Below are 15,992 nucleotides of genomic sequence, written 5' to 3'. Positions count from 1 at the left end.
GGGGGGTTGGTGGTGGAGTTGTACTTTACCATTGAGATGAAATTTGTGGGTTGTGCTTAAGTATTGGTAAGTGTTTTACTTACCGGTTGAAGTTATTCATTGTTGAGGATATTGTATTCCAGTTTCTATTATATCATATCATTGTTTTTTTCAATGTTTAATTTGAGTTCAATGGTCTTTTATTTTTATTCAATAAATAGCGGTTTGTTTCTTCTATTTTAGATTCTTAGCCAGCAGTTTGTACTCCTGCATTCCTTGCAAACAAATATTTCTTACACATATTCGGTGTTTATATACTAAATCAATAAATGCAAGATATATATTTTCATTTATATATTTCTCGCTTAATCATGATTAGCCGGTATATTTTCATTTCAATTCTTAATTATTAAGGTTATATTGTTTGATTGATGTAAACATCGAGGACAAGTATTACAACATAATGGAAGGATTATTATTCTTAGATACTAGTTCATTTTATTTATAATAAGTAGATGTATATGGTTTAATTTAAAACATATGTTTGTTATAAACTGAATAAAATATTTCTTTACTATTTGAAGTGTAGTTAGTGTAGTATTATGCATGCATAACCATATAATATTAGAAGACTCCATTTAAGTTTTGTGCAATTTGTTCGAATTTGGAAGGGATGAGAAGATTAACTAATAAAGTCAAATAAACCTCAACGAATATTAACTGACTATGGAGCTCATATTTGGTTGATTTAATTAGAGCACAGCTTTATCATATTATATCAAAATATTATCGAAACTTTCATAATAAAAATGGACTTTTTCTTTACTTTCTGAAAATTAGAGTATTTAATATTTTTCTTTAGATAATAGAATCAAGATCAGAGTGCTGCAAGTTTTGAAAAGAGAGAAGCAAGTTCTGAATATAGCATGAGGTTACTTTGTCATATTAGTTCTATTATTAACCGATATTTAAATTTGATATTTTTTCTCGCATAAAGTAACAATAGATTTTCATGTAATTTATGCAAATATATTTGAAGGAAATTAGATTTGGGTCACCCATATGGGTCAACCCGGTCCATGTCTCATAAGAAAATATTTATATACATATATAATTGTTAAATAAAAAGGTTGTATCATATAAATAAAAAGGAGTTTGCGTGGGAACTCCATTGGCGAAGCCACATGGTAATAAGGGTGGTCAACTGACCACTCTTCGTCCAAAAATTGTATTGTGTATATAAGTAAAATATTACGTTTTAGAGGTATATAACACATATTGAACATCTTTTGTCGGATTTTTTTTTTTCAATTCTTTTAAATTTGAACACTCTTGGAAAAATTCCTAGCTTCGCCATTGTGGAACTCCTGTATCCGATTTTCTCCTTAATAGAAAAAGACTCTCCTTCTTCTCTCTCAAATCCTAAAGAGTTTTTGTGAGGATTTCTTCTTCAAAACGTTTGGAACAAATCTCTGTAATAAGGTAAGACTTTAGAGTGTGACTTATATGGCGTAGTTCGTATTTGATTTGTAATTACAATGTTTGACTAGTGAAACAAATACATTAATGACCCAACAAACTATGTATTTGATTTAATTCTTCAATATTTATACATAAAAATAGTAATCAAACAATGTATTAGCTAAATATATTACTGATCAAATTTTATGTTAAACTTAATACAGCCAACCATGTGAAAATATGACCCAAATGGAATAAAGTAGATACATTTTCGTGCTCCATGCCCTATGTGTAGCTGCCACAAGAGTTTTGCTATCACATAGTATGATCCCTTATCTTTGTAATTACTTGCAAATAACTTTAATAGATAGAAATAAGCGGAGAATAATTCATAATTTAAATTTTATGGATTCAATCTTTAAGTCTTTTAACATTGAACTTATTATATTTTAAATTTGTCACGACCCGGATTTCCCACCCTTGGGAGTCGTGATGGCGCCTACTAGTGAAAGCTAGGCAAGCCAATCAACTGAATTATTTGCCTTGTTTCCATTTTTAAATTCGTTAACAGTTATAAACCAACAGTTAATGATCAACAAAATTTAACAAGCGGAAGATTTAATTTCAAGTTGTAATAATGCTAACGATATCAATCCATAACAACCTACCCAAGACTGGTGTCACAACTTCACAGACTGTCTAAGATTACTACAAATAAAGGTCTGAAAGAAATAATACAACACTGTCTCTGGAAATACAAGAAGGAAACAGGAATAATAGATAGAAGGAGACGCCAAGGCCTGCGGCCGCCTGCAGGACTACCTTGGGTCGCCTGATGAACAAGAAGCAGCAATCTCACTGTGGTCCGAAATCTACAGCACTGGGATCTGCACAAAAGAGTGCGAGTGTAGTATGAGCACAACCGACCCCATGTGTTGGTAAGTGCCTAGCCTAACCTCGGCGAAGTAGTGACGAGGCTAGGACCAGACTACCAATTAACCTGTGCAGTTAAATCATATACAACGGAAAATAAAAGCAGAAATGTACAGTTACGGATGGGAGGGAAAACATGCTGCAGGGACATCGAAGAATAGCAGAAGGACAACAAGTAAATATAAGGATCACCACAACTCGATTGAAGATAGACAGGGGAAATCATGCTGTGGGGTACAACAAGTATCACCAGAAAACCAACAATTTAATGTAGAGAAACCATAACTCAGCTATCAATAAAAATCAGGAAATAAAAGACAAGTGCACGACATCACCCTTCGTGCTTTAACACTCTCTCACCAAAACAATGCACGGCATCACCCTTCGTGCTTTAACACTCTCTCACAAATATCATACACGGCATCACCCTTCGTGCTTTACACTCTTCCTCACCCAAGCAACAATCACAGAGCAATTTGGGCAAGGGAATCAATAACATCACAATAAAATCAAGTAACAACAGGAAATCAGTAAGTAAACGTAATCCACACCATAACTCACTTATTAGTATAATTAGGAAAATCAAGGACAAGTACACGGCATCACCCTTCGTGCTTTTACTCTCGTCCTCACCATGAAAATAAATATAATTGGCATGGCATCACCCTTCGTGCTTTCACCTCACATAATCACTAATATAAAGGCATGAAATTGTACATCGTGCGGCACGGCATCACCCTTCGTGCTTCAACACTCTTCCTCACCCAAGAAACAATCACAGAGCAATTTGGGCAAGGGAATCAATAACATCACAATAAAATCCCGGCAAGGGAACAATACTAAAAAAAAAATATTATCCCGGCAAGCGAACAATATTAAAAGCAACAACGTCCCGGCAAGGGAACAATACCATAATCCTCTTCTCTTTTTCACATTTACTTCACAACTCGATTCACAATTTGAGCCAATGCTCCATTAGGTTCAGTTGCCAATTATTCTTTCATAATTCGCTTCACAACTTGAGCCAACGCTCTTCACTGTTCAAATACCAATATTCTTTCCACAAACCTTGCTCAACAATAGCAATCATCATATTACACGTGAATAATACAAATGGAGTCACATTAATCATAACATAACACTCACGGGCATGCTTGACACCAACGTATAGATACTCGTCACCATGCCTATACATCGTACTCAACAAATAACACATAGCAAATAGGACACAAGTCCTAATCACTCAAGCTAAGGTTAGACCAAACACTTACCTCGATGCCTCGAACACAATTCAAGCCTCAACTATCGCTTTACCTCTTGATTCCACCACCAATTCGCTCGTATCTAGCCACAAGTTACTTAATTATATCAATAAATGCTAAATGAATCAATTCTAATGCATGGAAATAAATTTTCTAAAGTTTTTCCCAAAAAGTCAAAAATTGACCCCGAGCCCACATGGTCAAAACCCGAGGTTCGAACCAAAACCCGATTACCCATTCACCCACAAACTCAAATATACAATGTGTTTTGAAATCGGACCTCAAATCGAGGTCCAAATCCTATTTGAAAAACCTAGGTTCTACCCAAAACACCCAATTTCCCCCATGAAAACCTTTAATTTTGAGTTGAAATCATGTGAAAAGATGTTAAAGATTGAAGAAAACGAGTTAGAAACAACTTACAATCAAAACGAGTTAGAAACAACTTACAATAATTTAGAGAAGAAATTGTCTTTGAAAAATCGCCAAAGAGTGTTTTGGTTTTGAAAGAGTGTGAAAAATGGTTGAAATGCGTCTAAGTTATGAATTTACAGGTCTCTGATGTCGCAATTGCGACTAGAGTTCGCAATTGCGAACCCAGAAGTCTGGTATTCTTGCATTTGCGAAGGGACTTTCGCATTTACGAAGTCGCTTTTGCGATACATTTGTCGCATTTGCGACGATCGGCTACAACTGGTGGCATCGCAATTGCGATGGGTACCTCGCATTTGCGAGGTGACGCTGGCCAGGGCTCTTTCACATTTGCGACATAGCCTTCACATTTGCGAGCTCGCATTTGCGAGCCAGGCTTCGCAAATGCGAAGCCTGCAGGCCTGCAATATACCAGTTAAAATCTGCAACATCCTAAGTCCAAATTTCACTCCGTGGCCTATCTAAGACTCACCCGAGCGCTCGGGCTTTGAACCAAACACGCACAATAACCCAAAAATATCATAGGGACTTGCTCGTGCATTTATATTACCAAAATAACATCCACAACTATGAATTTAGCATCAAAATTATGAAATCACTTAAGAACATCAAATTTTCCAATTTTTCTCAAATAAGGTCCGATTCACGTCATTTCAAGTTCGTTTCTTACCAAATTTCACAGACTTAACTTAAACCACATATAAGACCTGTACCGGGATACGAAACCAAAATACGGGCCCGATACCATCAAATTTCAAACACATCTCATTTCTAAAAACTCATATGTTTTCCAGAAAACAATTTTCTTTAAAAAGTCATTTCTCGGGCTAGGTTCCTCGGAATTCGATTCCGGGCATACACCCAAGTCCCATATTTTCCTATGGACCTCCCGGGATCGTCGGAACACGGATCCGGGTCCATTTGCTCAAAATGTTGACTGAAGTCAACCATAATCAAATTTAACTCTAGGAATTTTTATTTCTCATATTTTCACATAGAAGGTTTTCCGGAGGTAGGTACGGACCACGCACGCAAATCGAGGTGGGACAAAAAGGAGGGTTTTTGCCTCGTAACGCTGAATTTGTTTCTAACACCTCTAAAACAACCGTTCGTCCTCGAACGGACATAAGAAGGATGTACCTGAGTCGGGGAAAAGATGGGGATAACGGCTCCGCATATCGGACTCGAACTCCCAGGTCGATGCCTCGGCAGGCTGACCTCTCCAATGAACACGAACAGAAGGAAAACTCTTTGATCATAACTGACGAACCTGCCGGTCTAGGATGGCTACCGGCTCCTCCTCATATGACAAGTCCTCGTCCAACTGGACAGTGCTGAAATCTAACACGTGGGATGGATCGACGTGATACTTCCGAAGCATGGACACATGAAACAGTGGATGCACGACTGATAAGCTTGGCGGTAACGCAAGTCTGTAAGCCACCTCTCCCACTCGATCAAGAATCTCAAATGGGCCAATGAACCTAGGGCTAAGCTTGCCCCTCTCCCAAATCTCATCACGCCCTTCATAGGCGACACCCAAAGCAAAACCCGCTCACCGACCATGAATGCCAAATCACGAACCTTACGGTCGGCGTAACTCTTTTGCCTGGACTGAGCTGTACGAAGTCTATCCTGAATGATCCTGACCTTGTCCAAGGCATCCTGCATTAGATCCGTACCCAATAACCGATCCTCTCCCGGCTCAAACCATCCAACCGGCGACCGACAGCGCCTACCATACAAAGCCTCATAAGGAGCCATCTGGATACTCGACTGGTAGCTGTTGTTGTAGGCAAACTCCGCTAAAGGCAAAAACTGATCCCATGAGCCTCCAAAGTCAATAACACAAGCTCGGAGCATATCCTCCAAAATCTGAATAGTCCGCTCGGACTGCCCGTCCGTCTGAGGATGAAACGTGTGCTCAACTCAACCCGTGTGCCCAACTCACGCTGAATTGCTCTCCAGAAATGTGAGGTAAACTGCGTACCTCGGTCCGAAATGATAGACACGGGCACACCATAAAGATGGACAATCTCACGGATATAGATCTCAGCTAACTTCTAGAGAGAATAGGAGACTGCCACATGAATGAAATGTGCTAACTTAGTCAGCCAATCAACAATAACCCACACTGCATCGAACTTCCTCTGAGTCCGTGGGAGTCCAACAACGAAGTCCATAGTGATACGCTCCCACTTCCACTCAGGAATCTCAATCTTCTGGAACAAACCACTAGGCATCTGATGCTCGTACTTAACCTGCTGACAATTTAAACACTGCACCACATATGCAACAATGTCGTTCTTCATTCTCCTCTACCAGTACTGCTGCCGCAAATCCTGATACATCTTAGCGGCGCCCGGATGAATATAGTACCGGGAACTGTGGGCCTCCTCTAAAATCAATTCCCTGAGTCCATCCACATTAGGCACACAAACTTGACCCTGCAGCCTCAAAACTCCATCATCTCCTAATGTAACCTGCTTGGCACCTCCGTGCTGCACCGTGTCTCTAAAGACACACACGTGAGGATCATCATACTGTCGATCTCGGATATGCTCCAATAGAGAAGAACGAGCAACTGTGCAAGCTAATACACGGTTGGGCTCTGAAACATCCAACCTCACGAACTGATTGGCCAAAGCCTGAACATCCAAGGCAAGCGGTCTCTCATCTACCGGAATATACGCAAGACTGCCCATACTGGCTGACTTCCTTTTCGAAGCATCGGCCACCACATTGGCTTTTCCCGAATGATATGAGATAGTGATATCATAGTCTTTTAACGGCTTCAACCACCTACTCTACCTCAAATTTAGCTCCTTCTGCTTGAACAAATGCTGAAGACTCTTGTGATCCGTGAACACCTCACATGACACGCCATATAAATAGTGCCTCCAAATCTTTAGCGCGTGAACAATGGCTGCTAATTCCAAATCATGGACCGGATAGTTCTTCTCATGAATCTTCAACTGACGTGAAGCATAAGCAATGACCTTGCCACCCTGCATCAACACTGCACCAAGTCTAATACGAGATGCATCACAATAAACTGTATATGGCCTTGAACCTGTGGGCAAAACCAACACCGGCGCCGTAGTCAATGCTATCTTGAGCTTCTGGAAGCTCGCATCACACTCGTCTAACCACCTAAACAGGGCACCCTTCTGGGTAAATCGGATCATCGGGGCTGCAATAGATGAAAACCCCTCCACCAACCGACGATAATACTGCCAAACCCAAGAAACTCCGGATCTCTGTAGCTAATGTGGGTCGAGGCCAGTTCTTGACTGCCTCTATCTTCTTCGGATCTACCTGGATACCCTCTGCTGAAACCACATGACCCAAGAAGGCAACTGAACTCAACCAGAACTCATACTTCAAAAACATAGCACACAACCGACTATCTCTCAAAGTCTGAAGAACCACTCTCAGATGCTGCTCATGCTCCTCTCGGCTACGGGAATAAATCGAAATATCATCAATGAAGACTATTACGAACGAATCCAGGTAAGGCCTGAACACTCGGTTCATCAAATCCATGAAAGCTGCTGAGGAATTTGTCAATCCGAATGACATCACCAAGAACTCTTAATGCCCGTACCGAGTGTGGAAAGCTATCTTAGGGACATCGGATGCCCTAATCCTCAATTGATGGTAGCCCGATCTCGAGTCGATCTTAGAAAACACTTGGGCACCCTGAAGCTGGTCAAACAAATCATCAATCCTCGGCAATGGGTACTTATTCTTGATCGTGACCTTGTTCAATTGCTGGTAATCTATACACATTCCTATTGATCCGTCCTTCTTCTTAACAAACAACACCGGCGCACCCCAAGGCCAGTCCATCCCCAATATGACATCAAAATCAACCATATCCAAAAGTAATAAACCTACTTGAGTCTCAAGACCCCCAATCACAACTACACAAGAACGATGAACACGATCTACCATAATAGAATCACCCACCGGTGTAGATACATAAACAGGAGCACTCAAAGAATCACTGTGATAACTGCATTGGAAGCCCCAGCCTCAGGTCTGGCTGGAAGAGCATCACATTGGGGCTGGGCCCCACCACTCTGAACTACATCTCTGGGACGACCTGCTGCTGGCTGGCCTCCACCTCTAGCGGCCGGACCTCCACCTCTAATACCTCTACCTCCACTTCTAGCACCTCTACCTCCACCTATAGATGGCTGGGCGGGCTGACAAGTCCCCCAATGAACCTCCTCACTCTCTCTCTCAGTGGAAAGTATAAGTAGAGCATGACAGGCCAAATCAATAAACCTGGTCTCGTACTGTGTAACAGTCATAGAACCCTGCTGGAGACGCTCAAACTACCTCCGATAACTCTCCCTCTGAGTGATAGGAAGAAACTTCTCCAAAAACAACTGAGAAAACTGATCCCAAGTCAAAGCTGGTGACCCAGCTAGTCTAGCCAAACAATAATCTCTCCACCAAGCCTTGGCGGATCTAGACAAATGAAAAGCAACAAAGTCGACCTGGTTGGTCTCCACTATCCCCATGTTCCTGAGAACCTCATGACGACTGTCCAAATAATCCTGGGGATCCTCAGAAGATGTACCACCAAGAGTAGTAGTGAAGAGCTTAGTGAAACCTATCCAACTTCCACAAAGCCTCCGAAGACGTAGCTGATCTAACACCGGTATGTGCTGCTGCTCGGCTGAAGAAGCGGTACGTGACCTCGCCATTAGCGAAGGAACAAGAGTGGAAGTTCAACTAGTATTGAGAATTCAAGTCACACGACAGGAAAGAATGGATGTGAAGTTTTTCCTAACTCTGTAGCCTCTGGGGATAAATACAGACGTCTCCGTACCGATCCTTCAGACTCTACTAAGCTTGTCTGTGAATTGGGAGACCTATGTAACCTAGAGCTCTGATACCAACTTGTCACGACCTGAATATCCCACCCTCGGGAGTCGTGATGGCGCCTACTAGTGAAAGCTAGGCAAGCCAATCAACTGAATTATTTGCCTTGTTTCCATTTTTAAATTTGTTAAGTTATAAACCAACAGTTAATAATCAACAAAATTTAACAAGCGGAAGATTTAATTCAAATTGTAATAATGCTACCGATATCAATCCATAACAATCTACCAAAGGCTGGTGTCACAACTTCACAAACTGTCTAAGATTACTACAAATAAAGGTCTGAAAGAAATAATACAACACTGTCTCTGAAAATACAAGAAGGAAATAGGAATAATAGATAGAAGGAGACGCCAAGGCCTGCGGATGCCTGCAGGACTACCTTGGGTCGCCTAATGAACAAGAAGCAGCAATCTCACTGCGGTCCAAAACCTACAGCACTGGAATCTGCACAAAAGAGTGCAGAGTGTAGTATCAGCACAACCGACCCCATGTGCTGGTAAGTGCCTAGCCTAACCTCGGCGAAGTAGTGATGAGGCTAGGACCAGACTACCAATTAAACCTGTGCAGTTAAATCATATACAACGGAAAATAAAAGCATACAGTTACAGATGGGAGGGGAAAAACATGCTGCGGGGACATCGAAAAATAGCATAAGGACAACAAGTAAATATAAGGATCACCACAGTTCGATTGAAGATAGACAGGGGAAATCATGCTGCGGGGTACAACAAGTATCACCAGAAAACCAACAATTTAATGTAGAGAAACCATAACTCAGCTATCAATAAAAATCAGGAAATAAAAGACAAGTGCATGACATCACCCTTCGTGCTTTAACACTCTCTCACCAAAATAATGCACGGCATCACCCTTCATGCTTTAACACTCTCTCACAAATATCATACACAACATCACCCTTCGTGCTTTACACTCTTCCTCACCCAAGCAACAATCACAGAGCAATTTGGGCAAGGGAATCAATAACATCACAATAAAATCAAGTAACAACAGGAAATCAGTAAGTAAACGTAAAGAACACCATAACTCACTTATTAGTATAATCAGGAAAATCAAGGACAAGTACACGGCATCACCCTTCGTGCTTTTACTCTCGTCCTCACCATGAAAATCAATATAATTGGCACGGCATCACCCTTCGTGCTTTACACTCTTCCTCACAAAAATAATGCACGACATCACCCTTCGTGCTTCAACACTCTTCCTCACCCAAGAAACAATCACAGAGCAATTTGGGCAAGGGAATCAATAACATCACAATAAAATCCCGGCAAGGGAACAATACCAAAAAAAATAAAAATAACAGCCTCCCGAATAGGGAACAATATTAAAAGCAACAACGTCCCGGCAAGGGAATAATACCATAATCCTCTTCTCTTTTTCACATTTACTTCACAAATCGATACACAATTTGAGCCAATGCTCCATAAGGTTCAATTATTCTTTCATAATTCGCTTCACAACTTGAGCCAATGCTCTTCACTGTTCAAATACCAATATTCTTTCAACAAACCTTGCTCAACAATAGCAATCATCATATTACACGTGAACAATACAAATGGAGTCACATTAATCATAACATAACACTCACGGGCATGCTTGACACCAACGTATAGATACTCGTCACCATGCCTATACGTCATACTCAACAAATAACACAAAGTAAATAAGACATAACTCATAATCCCTCAAGCTAAGGTTAGGCCAAACATTTACCTCGATGTCTCGAACACAATTCAAGCCTCAACTATCGCTTTACCTCTTGATTCCACCACCAATTCGCTCGTATCTAGCCACAAGTTACTTAATTATATCAATAAATGCTAAATGAATCAATTTTAATGCATGGAAATAAGTTTTCTAAAGTTTTTCCCAAAAAGTCAAAAATCGATCCTGGGCCCACATGGTCAAAACCCGAGGTTCGAACCAAAACCCGATTACCCATTCACCCACGAACTCAAATATATAATTTGTTTTGAAATCGGACCTCAAATCGAGGTCCAAATCCCCAAAATTTGAAAAACCTAGGTTCTACCCAAAACACCCAATTTCCCCCATGAAAACCTTTAATTTTGAGTTGAAATCATGTGAAAAGATGTTGAAGATTGAAGAAAATAAGTTAGAAACAACTTATAATCGATTTGGAGAAGAAATTATCTTTGAAAAATAGCCCAAGAGTGTTTTGGTTTTGAAAGAGTGTGAAAAATGGTTGAAATGCGTCTAAGTTATGAATTTACAGGTCTCTGATGTCGCAATTGCGACCAGCGTTCGCAATTGCGAACCCAGAAGTCTGCTATTCTCGCATTTGCGAAGGGACTTTCGCATTTGCGAAGTCGCTTTTGCGATACATTTGTCGCATTTGCGACGACCGGTTACAACTGGAGGCATCGCAAATTGCGATGGGTACCTCGCATTTGCGAGGTGATGCTGGCCTGGGCTCTTTCGCATTTGCGACATAGCCTTCGCATTTGCGAGCTAGGCTTCGCAAATGCGAAGCCTGCAATATACCAGTTAAAATCTGCAACATCCTAAGTCCAAATTTGACTCCGTGGCCTATTCAAAACTCACCCTAGCCCTCGGGGCTCCAAACCAAACACGCACACTAACCCAAAAATATCATACGAACTTGCTCGTGCATTTAAATTACCAAAATAACATCCACAACTATGAATTTAGCATCAAAATCATGAAATCACTTAAGAACATCAATTTTTCAATTTTTCTCAAATAAGGTCCGATTCACGTCATTTCAAGTCCGTTTCTTACCAAATTTCACATACTTAACTTAAACCGCATATAAGACATGTACCGGGATCCGGAACCAAAATACGGGCCCGATACCATCAAATTTCAAACACATCTCGTTTCTAAAAACTCATATGTTTTCCAGAAAATAATTTTCTTTAAAAATTCATTTGTCGGGCTAGGGACCTCCGAATTCGATTTCGGGCATACGCCCAAGTCCCATATTTTCCTACGGACCTCCGAGGATCGTCGGAACACGGATCCGGGTCCGTTTGCTCAAAATGTTGACTGAAGTCAACCATAATCAAATTTTAACTTTAGGAATTTCTATTTCTCATATTTTCACATAGAAGGTTTTCCGGAGGTAGGTCCGGACCACGCACGTAAATCGAGGTCGGACAAAAAGAAAGTTTTTAGGCCTCGAAACGCTGAATTTGTTTCTAAAACAAGTGATGACCTTTTGAGTCATCACATCTTAATACAGTCAACCATGTGCAAATGTGACCCAAATGGAATAAAGTAGATACAACTTTGTGCTCCATGCCCTATGTGTAGCTGCCACAAGAGTTTTGCTATCACATAGTATGATCCCTTATCTTTGTAATTACTTGTAAATAACTTTAATAGATAGAAATAAGCGGAGACTAATTTATCATTTCAATTTTATGGATTTAACCTTTAAATCTATTAACATTGAACTCATTATATTTTTAAATTTATGGATACAGACCTACCATTTGTTGTCTGCATCAACTGTTATGAGTTCAGATAAACCCGTCACTGCGTCTCCACATCTGCCCCAGGAAATACGTGTTCGTGATAAAATCACAACATCTTGGTCTATGCATATAGTGATATAGATAAGACGATGAATTTAAGGATAATTAAGAGAATAATGTTAAGTTTCTTCTTTGCATCATAGCTAAATAACGAAAATTGAGAGTTTAATTTGTCTTCATCAATCACCATGACATAGAGAACTTGAACAAAATAAATTTATAGTATGTGTAATGGAATTTCGGAGAACCTTTTTTTTGAAAAATATGTTCTGGAAAAAATAAGTCATTTTCCAGATTTTGGTATGTCTGGAATGACGAAAAATATTTTTCTAAAATAGTATTTTTAAAAAGTTTAGTCAGTTTTTGGTGTCTGGTAACGAGAAAATATTTTTCACCAAATGAGAAAAATGAATTTTCTCACTTTTGGGGAAGTCATGCCTCATTACTATACTCCAACCAAACACCTGGACTTTAGTAAGGGTATTAATCTATAGTACTCAAAGCTCCATCAAAATACTATTTCTAACACTATTATCAATCTTTAATAAATATTTTACGAGAAGTTTTTTTTTTTCACCATCCAACAAAACATCCAAAAATATTCTTTAGAAAAAATATTCTCCAAATAATAAGATATTTTTTGAAATTGTTCTTTATCGTACTAAAATAGTAAATCTGATAGTGTTTAGATGTATTAGTTGGTTGAAGCAATGATATCAATTTAAAAGCTAAGATGGTAGTGAATATAAATACATCTTCTACACATAAGTGAGAGAAATTATCTTCTCCCTTCAAAAATTTAGGGCAAAATATAAAATTAATCGCCGGCTGAAACTAATTGCATTATCTAGTCAAAATATTTAGGGTAAAGAATTGCAAGGCTAGGCCAAAATTTTAGCTAAAGAGTAACAGGTGGCTATATATGTAAAACTAATTACAGACTTTACAAAAATGTATTGGCCAGATCAGCTGGTTGGGCCTGCTCGCGTGGGCTTCTGTATGTGAAGAGGTCCAGTGTTAACAGAACATTTGCTCATTTATTAGTAAAAATTGCACGGGGCGCTCTATTTGGTCGCCCCCATTTAACCTATACCCATTTTTTTTTTGAAACTTTTAACTTGTACCCACTTTTTAAATAACTTCAGCCCCCTTTCTCCTCCTCCTTCTCCTCCTTCGTTTTCTTCTTCTTCTTCTTCTTCTTTCTTCTGCTGCTGTTGGTGCTGCTATGGAACTTCAGTTCATGGGATGATTGCCATAAATATGTTTATCAGATTATTTAAAAACAAATTATAAATAATTACGTAAGTTAGTAGACAATAATTTATGAATATTTCCACGTACGTAAGTTAGTAGACGATGATAATTCTGTTCTTTTCACGTTTATTGTTTTCAAATTTTATGATTTAGATACTGTTGGCAATCTGATTATTTATCTAGTATGTTAGAAAACTTTTTCAAAAACTTCAGCTTATACAGTGCTGAAGTTTTTACAAATGAACTAAATAACTTCAGCTCTAGAGCTGAAGTTCGACAGTTACAAAACAAAAACTTCAGCTCTGAAGTTTGCCTAGTTACAAACAANTCTTATGTGAAATTTTCCCTATTTTATCTGCTTTGGATTGGATTGTGCATAAATAGATTTGTTAGATGATAACAGTGGGACCGTGTATTTACATTTTTGCAAGCTGGTTCATTTTTACGTCCTTTCTTTATGCAAATCGTCTACTATCTTGAACTGCACATACTGTGAAGCCAATGGTTTGGAATATGCTACCTTCAGTAGTTAAGTTTCTGGAGTTCGCTGTTGTTTGCAGCCTATATTATTAATTAATAGCTAAGGCAAAATAAAAACTTCAGCTCTAGAGCTGAAGTTCGACAGTTACAAAATAAAAACTTCAACTCTAGAGCTGAAGTTCGCCAGTTACAAAATAAAAACTTCAGCTCTAGAGTTGAAGTTCGCCAGTTACAAAAACAAAAACTTCAACTCTAGAGCTGAAGTTCGCCAGTTACAAATCAAAAACTTCAGCTCTAGAGCTGAAGTTTGCCAGTTACAAAACAAAAACTTCAGCTCTAGAACTGAAGTTCGCCAGTTACAAAAACAAAAACTTCAGCTCTAGAGCTGAAGTTCACCAGTTACAAAACAAAAACTTCAGGCCCGTCTACTAGAATGTTGAAGTTTTGCGTGACTTCAGCCCCGTATGCTAAAGTTATGCGAAAAAACGGGTACGCGTGTAATTTTTTTTTGCAAAGCGGGCACAAGTTAAAACGTGACACAAAAAACGGGTATAGATGCAAATGCCCCATTTATTACCCAAACCTTTGTCAAATCGCGATCCATGAATTCCATGACAAATTTCTGTTATGGCCTATAAATGAATGGGGAAGTGCACAACTAGCCACTAATTATAGATGTCTTTATTCTTTAGCCAATGTTTAAAATATATTTACTCTTTAACCAGTGCTTAATAAATTTTTACCCACCCGAATGAAAATATCCCTATGCTAGACATGAGTGTTGTGTAAATATTAGGGACATGGTGTCCTTTATTTCATGAATATTGTGTAAATATTAAGGACAAAGTCTCCTGCATTTGTACATTCCGTTGTTAAATTTTAGGACATCATGTCCTTAACTTCATATGTACAGTGTAAATGTTAAGGACATGGCGCCCTTAACTTCATCTGTGCAGTGTATATATTAAGGAGATGATATCCTTAATTTGTATTTGCACCTTCTGTTGTTAAAATTTTGGACCTCTTGTCCTTAACTTCATATGTGCAGTATAAATTTTAAGGACATGGTGTCCTTAACTTCATGTGTGCAGTGTAAATGTTAAGGACACAGTGTCCTTAACTTTATGAGTTTTGTGTAAATATTAAGGACATGGTGTCCTTAATTTCATGAGTGTTGTGTAAATATTAAGGACAAAGTGTCCTGTATTTGCACATTCCATTGTTAAACTTTAGGACATCATGTCATTAACTTCATATGTGCAGTGTAAATATTACATTACATCCTTAACTTCACATGTGCAGTGTAAATGTTAAGGACACCATGTCCTTAATATTTACACAGCACTCATGAAGAAAGGGTAAAAATATCTTTTCGTATTAATTTTAATAGAGTAGTGGCTATTTTTGCTGAGAATTAAAAATACTGAATAAAAACTAAATACCATATTAAAAAGTGGCTATCCCACGCCATTTCTACCAAATGAATCCGGTGAAAAATGGGCTTGAGTTATAAATGGGCCTTCGCTACTAAAGATAGTGGGCCTTCTATTCAGTTAAGCCTAGTATTGTTGAAGAAATAAGGTGACGAGGACATGAACTCGATCATTCTCGACTGAATTAGCAATGGGATCAATAATTAAGAACACAAATAATTAACAAAAAGGAGACATCTTGAGATGCAAATTTGAAAAAGCATTACATAAAACTAATAAAGAAGTCTTTTTACATAAAAACAAAAAAAAAGCATATG

The sequence above is a fragment of the Nicotiana attenuata genome, unplaced genomic scaffold (genome assembly GCF_001879085.1).
Source record: "Nicotiana attenuata strain UT unplaced genomic scaffold, NIATTr2, whole genome shotgun sequence".
In the NCBI taxonomy this organism is placed as follows: Eukaryota; Viridiplantae; Streptophyta; class Magnoliopsida; order Solanales; family Solanaceae; genus Nicotiana; species Nicotiana attenuata.
Note: the sequence above shows the minus strand (reverse complement) of the source record.